The 15,372-nt window shown below is 45.0% G+C and overlaps 1 long non-coding RNA gene across 1 annotated transcript in view; it reads right to left on the bottom strand.

The window, feature by feature from the left end:
* Positions 1 to 9,741, bottom strand: part of LOC310897584 — a 40,899-nt gene extending 31,158 nt beyond the window's left edge. The window contains exons 1-2 of the long non-coding RNA XR_014582399.1: positions 8,972 to 9,741; positions 777 to 913 (exon numbers count right to left, since the gene is read on the bottom strand). This is a non-coding gene — a long non-coding RNA (uncharacterized lncRNA). The remainder of the gene's footprint in view (positions 1 to 776; positions 914 to 8,971) is intronic.
* Positions 9,742 to 15,372: the final 5,631 nt, after the last annotated feature.

Here is a 15,372-nt window from a genome sequence, read left to right as displayed (position 1 = left end):
AAAAAAGGTGCAATCAAGATCAGCGTCAGTTGTGCTGTGTGTCACCCAAATACACAGAGAGATACGGGTCTGAAAATCTGCAGGCATATTTAACGAGCTGCTTTTGATTTGTGTAGCGTCCTGAGGTAACAGCAGTTTTCACGTGACAGTCAGAGCAGAGGCTGAAGGAGCCAGAGGCCAGGTCTGCCTGGTGTTACCTGCAGGCATGTGCACTACTGACACTAGTAAAACAAGGGGCTGTCAAATAAAAACTTGATCTGATTCACCAAATCATAGACTTGTTCATGCGTTGTGTCCATTCTGGAGTACTTCCAGCTGAATTGTGGCCGGTGTCCGAGCTGATTCTCAAAATCCTCAGTCCACTCTCTGCACATACATACATGTAACATGTCCTGTGGTCACTGTGACTGTTTCATCTGAGCCATAAGCCAGCTACTGCAGAGTATGAAGAAAAGCTGCCCCTCTTGAAGCCTGCTTCCCCCCAGAGCTCAGGTGCTTTACACCTTTCGTGATGGGGTGGACTCAGGCCATGATGCCACAGTGCAGAGGCTTCAACAGCAATGAAGCTAACAGTGAAGAATAACAATGATTTTATTGCCACCTTCAAGCCACAGCATGCCCTCTCCTCACATCTATCAGCACAAACGCTTGTGGACCAAGTCTTCTTCTGGACCTTTGAAACCCCCAAATTTACTTCTTTTTTGCAAACAGAAGAGATGCCTGATCCAATTTTCAGTGTGGAGCCGCAATCAGTGCTCTTAGGGAAGAAGTCCTACCTGGAGGAAAGACCGGCAGAGACGCCTGAAGCTGGCACTGACACCAGCGCTGGGATGTCAGCGAAGCTCAGCCTCAGGAGCATCACTGTGGGCCTCCCTGCTGCTGCCAGGTAACTCGCACACATTCACAGCTGTGCCTGCAAGAGAACCAGGGTGGAGAGAAAAAGAATTAGGGCACACAAAATGAGGAAAAAGACCATTAGATGTGCAGGAACACCATTTTTAGGTACCGACTGCCATTCCTTTTCCTCTCTATTCTACTTCTCTGACATGAATAATTTAGAAAATTAATAGATTAAAAATTAATGTATGCCATTGCAGAATGTGCATGAAGACACATTCCCAGAGATTACCTTTCCTCATTCCTACTCTAGGTCCAAAGCTGATCCTACCCAACTAGACTCAAATATTTTTGTTTTCCCTTTGTGAATTTTGGATCCAAGCACTTAGGGTGAACTGAACAAAGCTGGGAAATGAAATTACCAGCACGCAAACAGGACAGATCATTACTGTGACATTTTTACACTAAAATAAATAAATAAATAAAAGCAGGGGAAAAAAGAAGGACTTGCTGAAAGTTACATGAAGAATTCCCCCTTGAGCCCCTCTCTTTGTGTCATTTGGGAGTAATTTAGTCAAGGAGGTGACTGTGGATAATGCCTGCTGTTTCAACTGCAGGCTATTCTAAGCAACATAAGATCTTAAAAATACACAAAGCAAAGGCATAAGCCCAAGGGAGATGGACATGAAGTAATAAGCCCAATGCTGAACATCCTGCTTTAGTAGAAAAGTTTCTGTTCAGCTCTATTAATGGCAGTTTTAAAAACATACTTCTATCAGAAAAGGCGAAATAAAATATCTCATGGCAAGCCACAGGTTAATGACCATTTGCAAGGAAGAGCTGTGCGCTTGCCAGGGATGCACATTTGTGATCCAGCCTTCAGGTCTGAGACCAGTTCAAATTTTAGTAGAATCTGCATAACGCTTAATTTTTCCAGGGTAAATCTACTGAATACCAGCCAGTGCTCTATCTTTTTTTTATATATACTTTTAGGATTCACAGCACTGTATTTTCCAAGCTGCTACTGTGCGTGAACTTTTATAGGAACTTTTGTTATTATCTGCCTGATATGGACGTGGAACTTTTTTGCCAGAGAGAGGCTAAAGTCTGATACGGTGCACTCAAATTTTTCCACAGTACAGGCTGCATTTTCTCTGCCCTGGGTTGATCGGCTTTGTTTCAAATCTATGTAAATCATTTGTGGTCTCTTCACCTTGGTTTCGCTCTGTGCTTTTCTCCTCGCCTATTTCTCCCCTGTTCTCATTCCTTACCTCATCCCCCTGCTCATCTTTTATTTCCACTTGAATCGTGTCTTCCTAACTGGAGATACAACCCTACAAAAGACACCCTCACTCCCCCCGAAAAAACACAAAAATCAAAACATAAATCACACAAAGAAGCATGCATGTCTTGTATTTGCTGCCATCCCATTTTATTCTGTACTTGAACATTGCATCCCATTGTGCCCAAGTCCAGAGCTAGGTGAAGACATTTTGGCGACAGGAACCGCCACACTATCCTCCTTTCCTAAACATTTCTTTGTGTATGTCTGTCTCTTTGTCCAGCAGGACCCAGCTGCTGGTTTTGCAGGGTCTGGCACACTCAGCTTCCAGTTCTCGTGGCCCCTTAATCACTGTCCTAACAAATCATTTTCTTATTATTAATTATTTTGGTTGACTTGCATTGTCCCGCTCCATAGAGTATGAGTCGGCCTTGCAGAGCAGTTGCTTGCAAGCTTCGTCCCCAGACACAGCTGCATTTTCAGTGGTGTGCCTGATCTGCATGTGATTCATGGCTCAGCTGGGATTTCTGTGGAATAAATAGCATTACACCATTATGAAATGACAAAAGATGCCAGAGCTGTTATCCATCGAAGTGGAGCCCAAGAGTGCCACTTCTACCAGACCAGCAACAATTAGGTTTGCAAGTGTTACCATCTCCTATTGGTAATCCCAGCTCTGTTTGGGCATCCGTAACCACTGGTTATGTTGTAAGACCACTACAGCTTCCAAGTAAGAAATCTCTGTGTTCTCATTATGTGCTGAGTGTTCATCACATCAGATCCATTTCTCAGCATTTAATGTTAATTACTAGCTTGGTTTTGGATTAGCTGAGAGCTAAATGATGTAGTACTGCAGAAAACTATTAAGATCTGCGTCACATAGGCAAACATAACCATCCACTTCCAGAACGTGAAATGGATAATGAGTGGGTATAAAGGAGTTCTCAGAAACCCCAGCTGAATGTATTCAAGAGCAATGCTTCCTCTTTAATGGGCTCTCTGCCAGAATGACACATCACTCTGCCTCACTGAAGTCATTTATAAGCTGTCCTTTACAGCACTCTTTTCTCTCCTGCGTGTGACGCTTCTCCTCCTATGGATAATCACATAAAGAAGGGAGGACACATCCAACAGCAAAACACGGCGCTGTTCAGAATAGTAAAGCTCTTGGAGAAAGCAAGAACCAAACTTTCCCCACAACTCAGCCTAGAGGAAAAGAGACGGCAGGACAATGCGAAAAGCAGAGCCGCACAGAAGGAGCTGGATATCAACCAAATTCCCAATTCTTTGAGGCTGACTTGGGTTTTCCACTCAAAAGCACTCCCTCGGTTTCAGACTGTAATGCAATATCTGAAAGCATCCTGTGTAGTTCCCTGCATTCCTGGAGAAAGCCAGGCTGGAGCACACCCCTTCAAATGGCAGCTGGAGGTTGAGGCAAAGGTCCGGGAGGTTTACACTGCGTTCCCCTGGAGGGACGGTGCTGAGGTGTATCAAAGAAAGTGTTTAAAGGGAGGGAAAGGAGCTTCTTAAAAACTCTATGTACCTTCCCCTCCCTTCCTCTCCTTCTGCCCAAGCACGCTCCAATACAATGAGTCATGGGTGGTTGTCACAGGCTTGGGATCCCCATTGTATTGCTCAGCGCATGAAAACACAGTCCTTGCTTTCCACCCAAATGTGAAAAACTGGACCCAGAAACAGAGCGCATGAGAGAGCACAGGGCAGTTTTAGCCATCCTGGTGGGCAGCAGGTCAAGCAAAACAATGGCAAGATTTGGGCCTGCCCTGCACAAAAGAAAGTCTTTCTTAAAGCAAGGGCTGGAAGAAAGAGAGAGAGCGTTGCAATTTTTTTAATGAGGAGTTCCTCCCAAGCCTGGGGAGAAAATAGCAGAGGTGCTTGCTTATGGCTGATGAAGGTGGAAGTCAACCTCCTGACAGTGAATGAAGGTTTATGGGCAGGGTGGGGATAGGCTCTAATAGAGCTTGCAAGTGAAGAGAAATTATTTCTGCCTGATATCACAGAGGCGAGAGCCAGCACAGGGATGTGATCAACAAAGAGAGAAAGGAGCTGGCAGCGAAAAAAGTGATGATGGAGTAATCCAAGCGATGGGAGAAGGAAATGACCATTGCAGCAAATCTCCTGCTGCAATAAAAACGTTAAGCTGCTGGGTGCTAAGAAGCTATGCAGGCAGCCTGGAAAGGTTACACGTCAGTGCAGTACAAACAAGAGATCTGCAAGGCGTAAAGTGGGCATGTTTACTTAAAGAGAAAATGCTGACTACTTCGGTCACCAGAAAAAAAAAAATCCTTGCATTAACATCTGAAAATCCTTATGCTACGAGGACTGCTTTGCTTTTGTCGAGAGAGAGAGGTCGGCTTTTCTTTGGGGTGACTTGCCCAGCAGTTACCTGATTCACCAAAGCAATTGCTTTGCCCACTGCCAGCTTCACTGCTTACACACGCCCTACAGATGTTCTGTATGGGAAACTGCAGACACGCTGAAAGCACAGACAAGACTGTAACATGCAAAAATGCTCCTAAGCAGACAATTTCTGGGGGAAAAAAACACTTCAGCAGGATTGTAAAATGCTGCCCAGTGCTTAACCAATTCCTTGTTCTGCAGCACCGAATATTGAATTTAGGATGCAGCAGATCTCACAGCAGAGTTTTTACAAGGGAAAGCACAGCCACACAGTAGCTGCTGTTATAAAGAGAAATGTGCATTTCCCCTTCCCCCGCCTTGCTCCAGTTTCTTGGGCTTCAGGGGCCTTCCCTTTTGTCCTTTGAACATCCAGCACAGCTGCCTAGATGTGCCAGAGCCCCCGTTACTTCAAAACCATTGCTGGCGATATCCACAATCACAGCCTTCTGCAGCGGTCGGAGGAAAGGATGGCTTCTGACAATGAACTTCACATACGTGCAGACAAAAATGCATTGTGTGGCTTGCTGCTCGCCTTTGTTTCCCTCTTTCGCAGAATTTGCTTCTCTCGTCAACCTGCTGAGGGCTGCCAGGGGCTAGTGTTGCCCTCATGGTGTTGAATTTGTCAGTCAAATGCTGAGCTTAGGACAGAGAACATCTTCTTTTACAATTAAAATGAGTTGCTAACTGGGGAAAGGTAAGGCTGTCAGCTCTAAGGGAATTTAACTTGTCCAGTAATCTCCTCCCTGTTTCAAGACTTTGTGGTTTCAGTGAAAAGACACTACAAAGATTATTCCTGTAGCCCTTTCAGCAATTCAGATAAATCCTATTGAATTACTGGAGTTCCTTCCTTTTCATCTTTAACAGCAGACTTAGAACCGAACACTCCTGTAAACTGAAAACAAATGTAGGTTAAATACCCAGCAGGGATTCCCCTACCATCCCCAAAAGCTACATAACACTCACTCTCCTCCTGGAAGCACCAACAGACTCCTCCCTGTTAGGAAAAAAAATACATATACTAGGACCACAGATGAGATTGTGGTGATTGCTATAGGGTAAAACAAAAATACAACAGCAATGGAGGATAAAGGGGAAGGTACAGCTAAGTACGTACATGGCTGTAGGGCTTTATGAGGCCTGAACTCGCTCTGCTGGTGTCCGTGAGCATTTATTTAGGACTAGAGGAGAAAGTTGCAAAGTGATCTGTGGTTATTAGGCATATATTTCAGAACAGATAGCTGTAAGCCATGTTTATATTCCTGTTGGTTTTGCCTTCCACCAAGCTGTGTGGCCACATTTTAACAATATCGTCCAAGCATACAGAAAGAAAACTTAGGTCACCACTTCACAAGGAAATCTCCATTTCAGGAAGATTGTTTTTTTTCCCAAGCTTGTGCTCCCACTAAGAGCTCTTAAAGAAGCATCCAGTCGCAGCACCCCATCGGACCAAACTCATTAGCTAACAGCAAAAGCAAAATTGCCTGTAACAACTGCCACGCTTTGGGGTGAAGGAGGCAGCCACGGCAGACGTGGTGTTGCTTGCAGGTCCCACCAAGCCTGAAGGATGCAAATAATCGGCAAATTAAAGGTTAAGAGTCAATTTTACTCAAGCAGTGAAGTGGCAGGGCTGAAAGGAAGAAAATAATTTTCTTTTTATTTGTTTTAGTCATATCCACCTTGCGAGTATGCATTCACTGTGCGTGTGGGTCACCACTGGGGCCAGGCGTGCTCTCACAGGATGCAGCAGCAGAGGGGAGCCCGCTGCAGCTTACCTGCTCTCCTCCTGGCTTAACTCTGGAAACTCCATTTTCTTGGAGATTTCTCTCCTTCCATCCATGTTTAGGATGAGATAAACTCATTCTGCCAGAGGACTGGGAGGGAGGAATCAGCTGCAGGGATGGGCTGTGCTGGTGCTGCAATGCTTGCAGAGAGCTTTGGAAAGAGCCCAGTAGGAGCCGTTGTGGGGCATGCAAGGCTCTTGGGACACGGAGGTCCCATGTGGACCACTGCAGTGCCCCTGTGTTCCCCACCGTGGAGGCTGACAGGGCTGTGGGGAGCTCAGTGTCTGTGGCAAGGGGAGGGGAACCCCCTGGCCAAGGCGCCAGTCCCTGGTGCTGGGCTGTTACGTGCATGCCCCTTTTCTCACATAGCCCAATGCTTGTTAAGAAGAAAAATTATTACAGCGAGAGGCAACTCAAGGAAGCCCAGTTTTCTCCTGGGTCACCTCAGTTTAGGTGCACCTGAATCCCTTGCAACCTCCACACAGAGAGCCATGCGCAATGGGGAGAGCCAGTGGGTTGCAGCCTGCTCCTCGTAAAACCACGGGAACGTGCAGGAGCCGTGACTGCGCTGTGCGCTCAGCGTGGTGCAGGGCTATCATGGAAAGACATTACCCGTCCTTTATTTGCATGGGACCATTATTTTCATTATTGCTGTATCACCTACCAGTGTTGTTGCAGTTAAATGTCTATTAGCGACAGTGCCTCTGTTATTAACTTCTGGTCTTAGAAGTTTATAGCTGCGCAATCATGGCAGTATTTGCAAGGGTTTTAAGGTTGACTTGCAGATATCTCAGCCTGGAAGCATATTAATTTCCTAAATCCAGTGGTTTAGTATCATCATCATCATCATACTTTGAAAAATAACTTCACAAAATGGCTTTTTTTAAGCAAAGAGGGTTTTGTTTTGTTTTGTTTTTATCTTTTAGGATTTCTGTTCGGTCCTTTTTTCACTCTCAGTGGCTTCAAGGTTTCAAGATACCTGGATGAGATGGAAGGAAAGTTTTACCACCTCCCAGGTCTGACTTTGGACCCAAGTTTCCCTAGGGCCCGCCTGGAGTCCGAGGAGAAAGAGGCACCTCCAGAAGGTGGGACCTTAACAGGCTTCAGCTCTGGAGAGCCTCCTGGAGCCCTTGCTCTCCAGCACAACAGGAGCCAAGGGGCAGCAGCTTTCTAATTTTAATGACATCACCCTCCCTCTTGTTAATAGCCTGGGAGAGAAGCAGAGGGTTAAAATGCTCTCCTCCCTGCACTGGGGGAAAGAGTAGCTCTGCCCACCAGGCTGGGTGACCTGTTTCCACAGGCTGTACCCATCATGATGCCTCCTGCGGCACCACAACCAGACACAGATCTGAACCTGGATGAAACAGGCTGCCAAGGAACAGCATATTTCCCTAAAAAGGGGATGTTTTGTCCCATAAGTGAGGTCCTCAGATTTCCTGGTACAGGGCAGCACCATTACAAGAGCAGCACTGCTCTCGGCCTCATGAGTCTCCTGGGGAGCTGGCGGGAGACAAGCAGTGGCTGCGGGAGGGCTGAGCCTTGGGACTGACATCCTTCAGGGCTGTCCCTTCCCCTGGGGGCCAGCTCTGTTTCCCCACATTGCTGGGGTGCATGTGACAAGGAGCAGAAGCTGAGTGTGTAGCTCTCCAGCTGTAGGGATGGTGTGGCAGCCTCTCATCACAGGAGTTAATGCACTCGGCAGAGTGCATGCTTGGCTGCAGCCTGTGTTATGCACAGGTTAGCTCTGGAAAATGAAGGAGAAAGAGAGAGAAAGGAAAAGCCACTCCAGCAGGGAGAAGGTTGATAATGGACTTTGTAATTAAGAGAAAGGATATCAAATGTTCCAAGGCTCTTTTACCTTGACTGTAAGTCACCAACCTGGAACACCTTAAAGAAGAGCGAGTGTGGGTGTTCAGCAGAGACAGATGCCCCCAATTACTGATTATCCATGCTTAAAAGAAAACTGCTTAAAGTTTGCTGCCTTACAGATTTCACTGGTAGGGTTACTTGTCAAAGGAAGTACATATGCATAGCACTAATGTTAGCAATGAGTGGGATTTACAAATGACATTTATCTCCGACATTCACGGAATAATAGCTGAGGGAGGGAAGGGCGAAGGAGTGCTTGTTTGGCTATTTCATTACTCTGGTATTGCCAAAAACTGGAGCACCTTATCTACGGTGCTTGCATTCTGAACTGCGAGAAATTAGCAAGGGGACAAATATAGATAGATGGATAGATAGACAGATAGATAGACAGACAGACAGATAGATAGATAGATTTGTGTGTGTGCATGTGTTTTAGTATAAACTGAAAGCATTTTCCCTGGTTCTCCCCGAATCATTACAGCAATCCCTTTTAGCCCGGCTAAAAATGTGAGCATGGTGTCATCGAACATGACCAAGAGGCAGCAGAATCAAAGATGCCACATTCTCACAAGCAGCCATGAAAAACAGGATTATAAGAGCATTTGCACTGAAATAAACACGGGCTGGTGAGCTGAGGCGTTAGCAGACTGCCAAGAATATACCTGGGCACGTCCAGCCCCCAGAGGGGCTTCCTTTGGGGTTCCCCCCTTATCAGGGAGCACACCCCCCAGCCTCTGGTCCCAGTGCACAGGCAAGCAGCCTCCCTCAGTTCTGCCCCTCTAACCTGCTTAGCTGGGCTTGGGCTGCTCTTTTCACGGGAAGCATTTGCAGTCGGCCTCAGCGCTGCAGCAAAGAGCATTCTCTCGTGCTGTTTTCCAGCTAGCCCCAGGAATAACTCTGATGTCAGCGGGGAGCTCTCTCTCTGGCAGCCGTCCCCTCTCTGCCAGCTCGGCAGATAAAAGGTCAGCTGGCTCCACCAGCTCCTTAGACGGACCTGGCGCGCGTGGTGCCCCGCTTACACCCAGCCACCCCGAGCAAAGGGTGTATTTTGTCCTGCAGCTGCAGCCCGGGCTAGGTTTCCTTCCACTAAATCACTCCCCTGTCAAGGATATAAGAAATTGCAGTGTTATCCAGCGTAGCCCCCAGGAATCCAGCCCCGAACAAACAGGGTCAGCAAACCTCATTCATATCGCTAACAACAATGGCCGTCTTGCCTGAGTAAAGGCAGAGTTAGGACTTCAGAGTTTGGCCCAAATCCTAGACTATATAAATAGATTTCTATGAATCAAAGCTCCATTATGTAAGACATAAAAATAAGAGAACAAATGAGAGGAAAAATAAGCTGAACTTCAGAGTCTGCAGTGAAGCATCAGCTGAAGATTTTGGGAACTGAGTCAAGACACAGATCTTTCTCTCTCTTTTTTTTTTTTTCAGTTTGCCTGCTTTGCTTTAAAAGTGACTCATCCGCTCACCCCCCTCTCACCAGCACTTTCCATGTTGTTTCAGACATGCCTGTACATTTTAGAGCTCAGCAGGACCATCAAAACTGCCTGCTTGTTGACTGCTCAGCTGCATTTGCACTTCTGAATTGGAGGGAGGGGAGCGGGATGTGCACAAGCAAAAAAAAAAAAAAAAAAAACTACCCTCAAAACACACAGGCAAGGCAAGGCTGAGGGAGCTGTGGTGCGATGCATGCTGCAGTTTACAATGAATCGCAATGTGACTAAACGCAGCATGTGACAGCCTGCTATATTTAGCCGTGGCTTTTGCTTTTACACTCCTTGAGATACACTGTCAAAAAAAAAAAAAAAAAAAAAGCATCTATGTTTGTGCATCTCAGCAGAAGAATGAGCCCCTGAAGGTGTAGGAAACCTCAGACAATGGCTGTGTGTACATTCCCGCTGTCGCTGGGGCATTTGTTTGTACACGCCGCAGGCTCGCCTCCCTCCCTACCTCTGGCACACTCTCATCCGCTCTGTGCTTTGACCACAGGAGTATTTTTAGCTGGCGTAACGCAGCCCTTTCGCCGTTGGATCTCCTTGTCACACCTCTCTCCCAAGCCATTAAAACGGAAGGCTTGGGAGCAAATCACGATGCCCCTCATAAAAAGTGTTGCGGCTGCCATCCCTGTAAAAGATGAGACGTGCACCAGTGTGTGTTCTTTTTCTTTTCTTATTTCGTGCTGGTCCACGTTCTCAAATGGATGATGAGTGTGTGTTTTGTATGAGGTCGTAAGGTAAATTCATGTTGAACGTAAATTGTCCCGAAGTGTTTTCTCTGGTTAAGAGAGAGTCTGTTAGTCATGTGTGTATCCTGGAAGAAACAAAAAAGCAAAGAACTATATATAAATATGTTTTTTTTTCATTTGTTTTGTTTTTAAATCACCCTGAAATGTTGTTCTTTTGGGGGATGGTTCTTTTTTTTTTCTCCTTTTATTGTAGCTCTTCTCTAGTGTTTGGTAAATAAAAACATTTCTTACATTCACTCATGCTGCATGCATCCTTTAGGATTATAAATAGTTACAGAAATGATACTTTCTTTTACAATCCCCTTTCTAGTCTCTTTAAAGGCTTGCCTGACTGCTTTTAAAGAGGGCTTAGAGACATTCAGATAACATGGTGATGCATGCATATAAGAACTTGAACAACACTAATAGTCTAGCCGGAATAAGCATTAGAGCATTCCCAGTATTCCAGATTTCCATAAATCACATAAATTAACCTCCCAGCTATTTATATGCAATACCGGCTACAATGGCCTTTTATTTCTTTCCCTTTCCCCCCACCCCCATTCACAAAATCAATATTCAGCCGACATTCGGGGGGTGGCATCCATTTTTTTGCAACAGGCTGCACAAGCACAATGGATGCTGCATGAGTTCACTGGGGAACAGTCGCCCAAGGTCTCAGTGCAGCTCCATACGGGCCTCTCCACTGGGAGATTTGTAAGACAAAGGTAAGGCTTGTTCTGTAAGAAGCTCCGCGCGTTGTCACACCCAAACAGGAGGTCCGTCTGCCATTGAAGCCGAGTCAGCCCTGAGTCTGTACAACAGAAATTGCAGAAAGATTTCTTTGCATGGGCCAGGAAGGGGATAAAACTCCCATCCTACAGTCCTTGCCGAGATTCTTGGTCCATAGCCCAGCTCCAGACCTATACTCCGTGTTTCCAGGGTTTGGACAAAGTATTCTGTGTGCTGCCATAGCAACTGATGCTCACATATCTGCTAGCAGATGGCAGTTCCAGGAAGGAGGCCTGAAAATGTCTGTGTAGCAGTCGTCGCATCCCTTGGACATTTCAGAAATGCTCTGCCTCGCAGGCTTCTCTTCCTGCAGGTTGGACACCGCCGGCTGGCATGTGGCTTCATGAAGTCAGGACAGGGCAAACAGGCAGCTGCCCTACCTGTAAGGCTGACAGCCATACTGGACAAAGCAATAGAAACTTTTTTTAAAAGCATAGGACAAGTAAACACACGGGGAAAAAACGATTTAATGGATAAGACTCGTAATAGCTGTCGGACAGGGAAGCTGTATCACAAATTGACCAGTTTTCTAGAGGAGGCAATGAGCATGCAGATGTAGTTCATTTGGTTGATAAAGTAGGAGTGGATATTCAACAGGCTTTCACAATATCCCTTACCAAGGGCTCTTAAAAATGCTAAACTAGGGGAAAAGTTCTCTCATGGATTAAAGTTAAAGGAAACAAAGAGGAGAAATAAATCTTAAGGTCCCGTGGAGGTCTGTTCTGCTTCTCTGTTGTTAAGCGTATTCATTAACCACCTAGAAAAGGCAATGGAGAATAAGCTGATGAGGTTTATTGATGATATTAAGCTATTGAAATTGTAAAAATGAATGATGTCTGTGCAGAATCACAATGCAGTGCTATAGTACAAAGAAAGAGAGCAAAAAGATGTCAGACAAAATTCAATCTGACACAGTATTTGTGCATGCAGGGGAAGGCTAACTTCAGAGACACAGGGGTGGGCTTTGAGATATCTCTTACCCCTCAGAAAAATAATAATACTTGTTGTCCCCATGCCCTGAATCCTCTGTGGAGCTCCAGTACTCCCATCTTTAAAATAAATAAATAAATAAATAAATAAATAAATAAATAAAGCACTACAATTACAGGGAAGGACAAAAGCATTCAAAATAAGTGCTTACAAGTCTGGAAAAAAAGACTCAGGAAGCACATAAACCACCTTTCAGACAAGTCTTTCTCCTAGAGCGAGATGACTGAAGAGTGAGTTGACAGGCATCTAGGAAACCTTGAAGACCATGGAGGAGTTGGAGAAGGAATGATTATTCACTCTTCCTACACTCCAGGAAGTACACAGCATCAAATTCTGAACCTACCAGAAGGTAGCTTCAGAACAATGGTGTCATTTTTTTTTTTTTTTTTTGCAAAGCAAAGATTACACTGAGCAGTTGCCACAGGATGCTGTAAGCCCCAAAAGTTTACGTGGGTTCCAAAACATGATAAGACAAAGTCATAGGAAAATATCGTCATGAGCTGTTATGCACAAAGATACCACCTCTGGCTCAGGAAGTTTCTAGATAAGAGATTGCCAGGATCTGTGAATATACCTGCAGCACCGTCATCCTGCTGCTGTTTCCTATCTGCTGTTGGTCACTGTTAGAGACAGGGTACTGAGGTAGCTGGGCCTTTGGTCTGGGTGGTCAGCGTCCTCTCATACCGCATCATTTGAGCCACAAGAACTGATCTCAGGCTGTGCTACATGTGAGGTATGTTTTTCACTGAAAGCTAATCTACATCAGCTGCTTCAGATCTCCCATAAATTTATAATAGCCCCCACACAGCTATGGTGCCACTCCATCCCTCCCGGCACCCCATGCTCTTTTGCTTTGAAATAGAAGAGACGACTCACAGGATGCATGAAGAGAAGCAGAATACTTGGTCTGAGGCTTTTGCAAACCCTCTGGACCTTATTCTTTTCCTTTATTTTGCCTGAAATGTCATCAGTGGTACTTCCTTTACTGGGAAAATGAAGATATGCTAATTTTATAACCTTCCCCATCCATCAGCTGTTCTTCAGTAGGAAAGGACTGCCATTTGGTTGGAGCTTTTCTGCTGGAATAAGGAAGGGTCATGCTCTGACAACTGGATTCACCCTGCACTGTACCTCACTCAAACACTAGTCACAGTGTAATCACTGCAGCTGCCTCAAGGATTAAAAATTATAAGGCTAATGAGAGCAAGAATCTGCCCCTAATGTACCAAGTCTCTCTTAAAGAGTTCTGTTTGGTTCATCTTGCTCCAGCTGCTGCCCCATTAAAGCCTTAAAGAGAACTCATAAATATAAAAATACCCAGGAGCATGGCAGAAAATCCTGCCCTGAATAATTGTACTGAAATGTTCTAAGAGGAACTTAATTTCCTTCTCGATAGCCTCAGTAATACTTTGAAGAGAGAAGAATGAAGGTGAGGACATGCATTACATTCTGTAGAGGTACAGAAAGAAACCTTTTTGCAGCGAATACATCAGGGGAATATGTCTAAAAGGGCTTATATCTGTGAAAATATGACCTCTGATTTTGCCAAGGTCAGTAAAACCTACTGTGATTCGCTTTGTAAGTGTCGGTCACACAAGTTAAAGCTGCCTCAAGGCAACTTTAATTTCTGTACCCAAATGCAACAAGACGTGGTGTTTCTGAACAGTTTGCAAAATCCTCCTCTATGTGGAGGAGCAAGATTATCTGGTCCAACATTTCTTTATAATTACTTATGGATACAAAACAAGTCAGTTTCTTTACTATGAATTCATACAGAATGACAGATCAAAAAGCCATTAGGGTCTGTTAATCTAACATGAAACAGGCTGCTTAATTTCAATTTTGTGGCTCACGCTGTTCACGGGTAGGTGCTGTTCTTCTCTTATCCTCCATAGCAATACACTCCAGAAGATCCTCTCTTCACACAGGCCTGCAGTGCCATTTGCTGAGACAATCTGTTACAGTGCTGGGTTACACGATTTGCTCAATATTTCTTGGGTCAAAACTGAAAAAAGGAAGGGATGGGTCTTGCACTCTGCCCTGGACGCCTTTATATGGCTGTTCAGTGGCTGCCGCTGCACCCTGCAATAGCCATTTTTGGAGACAGAGATGGGCACACGGGGTCACACCACTACCCATTCCTTCAAACATTCCTGATTCTTAGTGTCAGAAAAAAAATGAGCTCCCGACATCCACTGCACTTATGTTCACATGGGATTTCTTTATTGTGCTAGGCATAAGAGGATTTCCATAGAAGGGTAAAGCATTTTGTGTCCTGCCTGAGGCTGGCCAACTCTAGATGTTTCTGAAAAAGGTGCCAAGATCTTGTTAAGTAATTGTGGAGGAGTGTGATCTCCAAAACAGCTTCCAGTTTACCTGCACCAGAAAAAGAAACCGGTTTACCACCTGTGATGTAAGTATTTACCCCTTAGATGTTCTGGTTATCCCACATAGGATAACAACAATATTATTTTATTGATTTAAATGTCTAAATGCCTATCATTGCCTTGACTTTTTTTCATATCTTGTGGAAATGAACTTGTCAGATTGTTGAAAAAGTATTTACCATTTACTGGAAATAGTTACCTTTCAGTTTCACTTCACTTTTCACCCAAACAGTGCTATATTCGTTGTTTGTGTGCCGTAGGATGCTCTTCTGTGTCCCCTTTTATTCGCCTCCTATCTAAATGAGCAAGCCCTGACTTCCCACTGAGAAGCCCCCCCATCACTTTAGCTGTTTTACCGTCAGGTTTCTGTATCCTCTTTAGAGTGGCGTACTACTGAAGTGAACATGACGTATTACCTTACAATGCCTCTGCAGATGTAAATACCATCCTCCTGCTCATTATTTCTTTGTCCAAAACATCTTGCTTATTTTCTAATAGCTATGGTGTGTTGCGTAGTACATTGATGCTTGCCATTTACAAAGACACTCACAAATCCTTCCAGTTCTTCTGGAAAATCCCAGTTTGAGCTAGAGTTGTACAGCACTTGGCAACCTGAACCTCATTCCCAGCCTGCTGCTGGAAGGCAGCCCTCTGCCCCTCTGGCCATGTGGCTGTGCTGATTCTCATTCTCCAGCACCATTGCTTCATAGATATCTCATTGAGCTGATGCAGCTCATGAAACCAGTGGAAAATGGACCTCAGGAGAACAGGACATTTTCTGACAGATCA

The sequence above is a fragment of the Anser anser genome, assembly GCF_964211835.1.
Source record: "Anser anser genome assembly, chromosome: 3".
In the NCBI taxonomy this organism is placed as follows: Eukaryota; Metazoa; Chordata; class Aves; order Anseriformes; family Anatidae; genus Anser; species Anser anser.
This window is presented reverse-complemented; position numbering and strand designations above follow the sequence as displayed.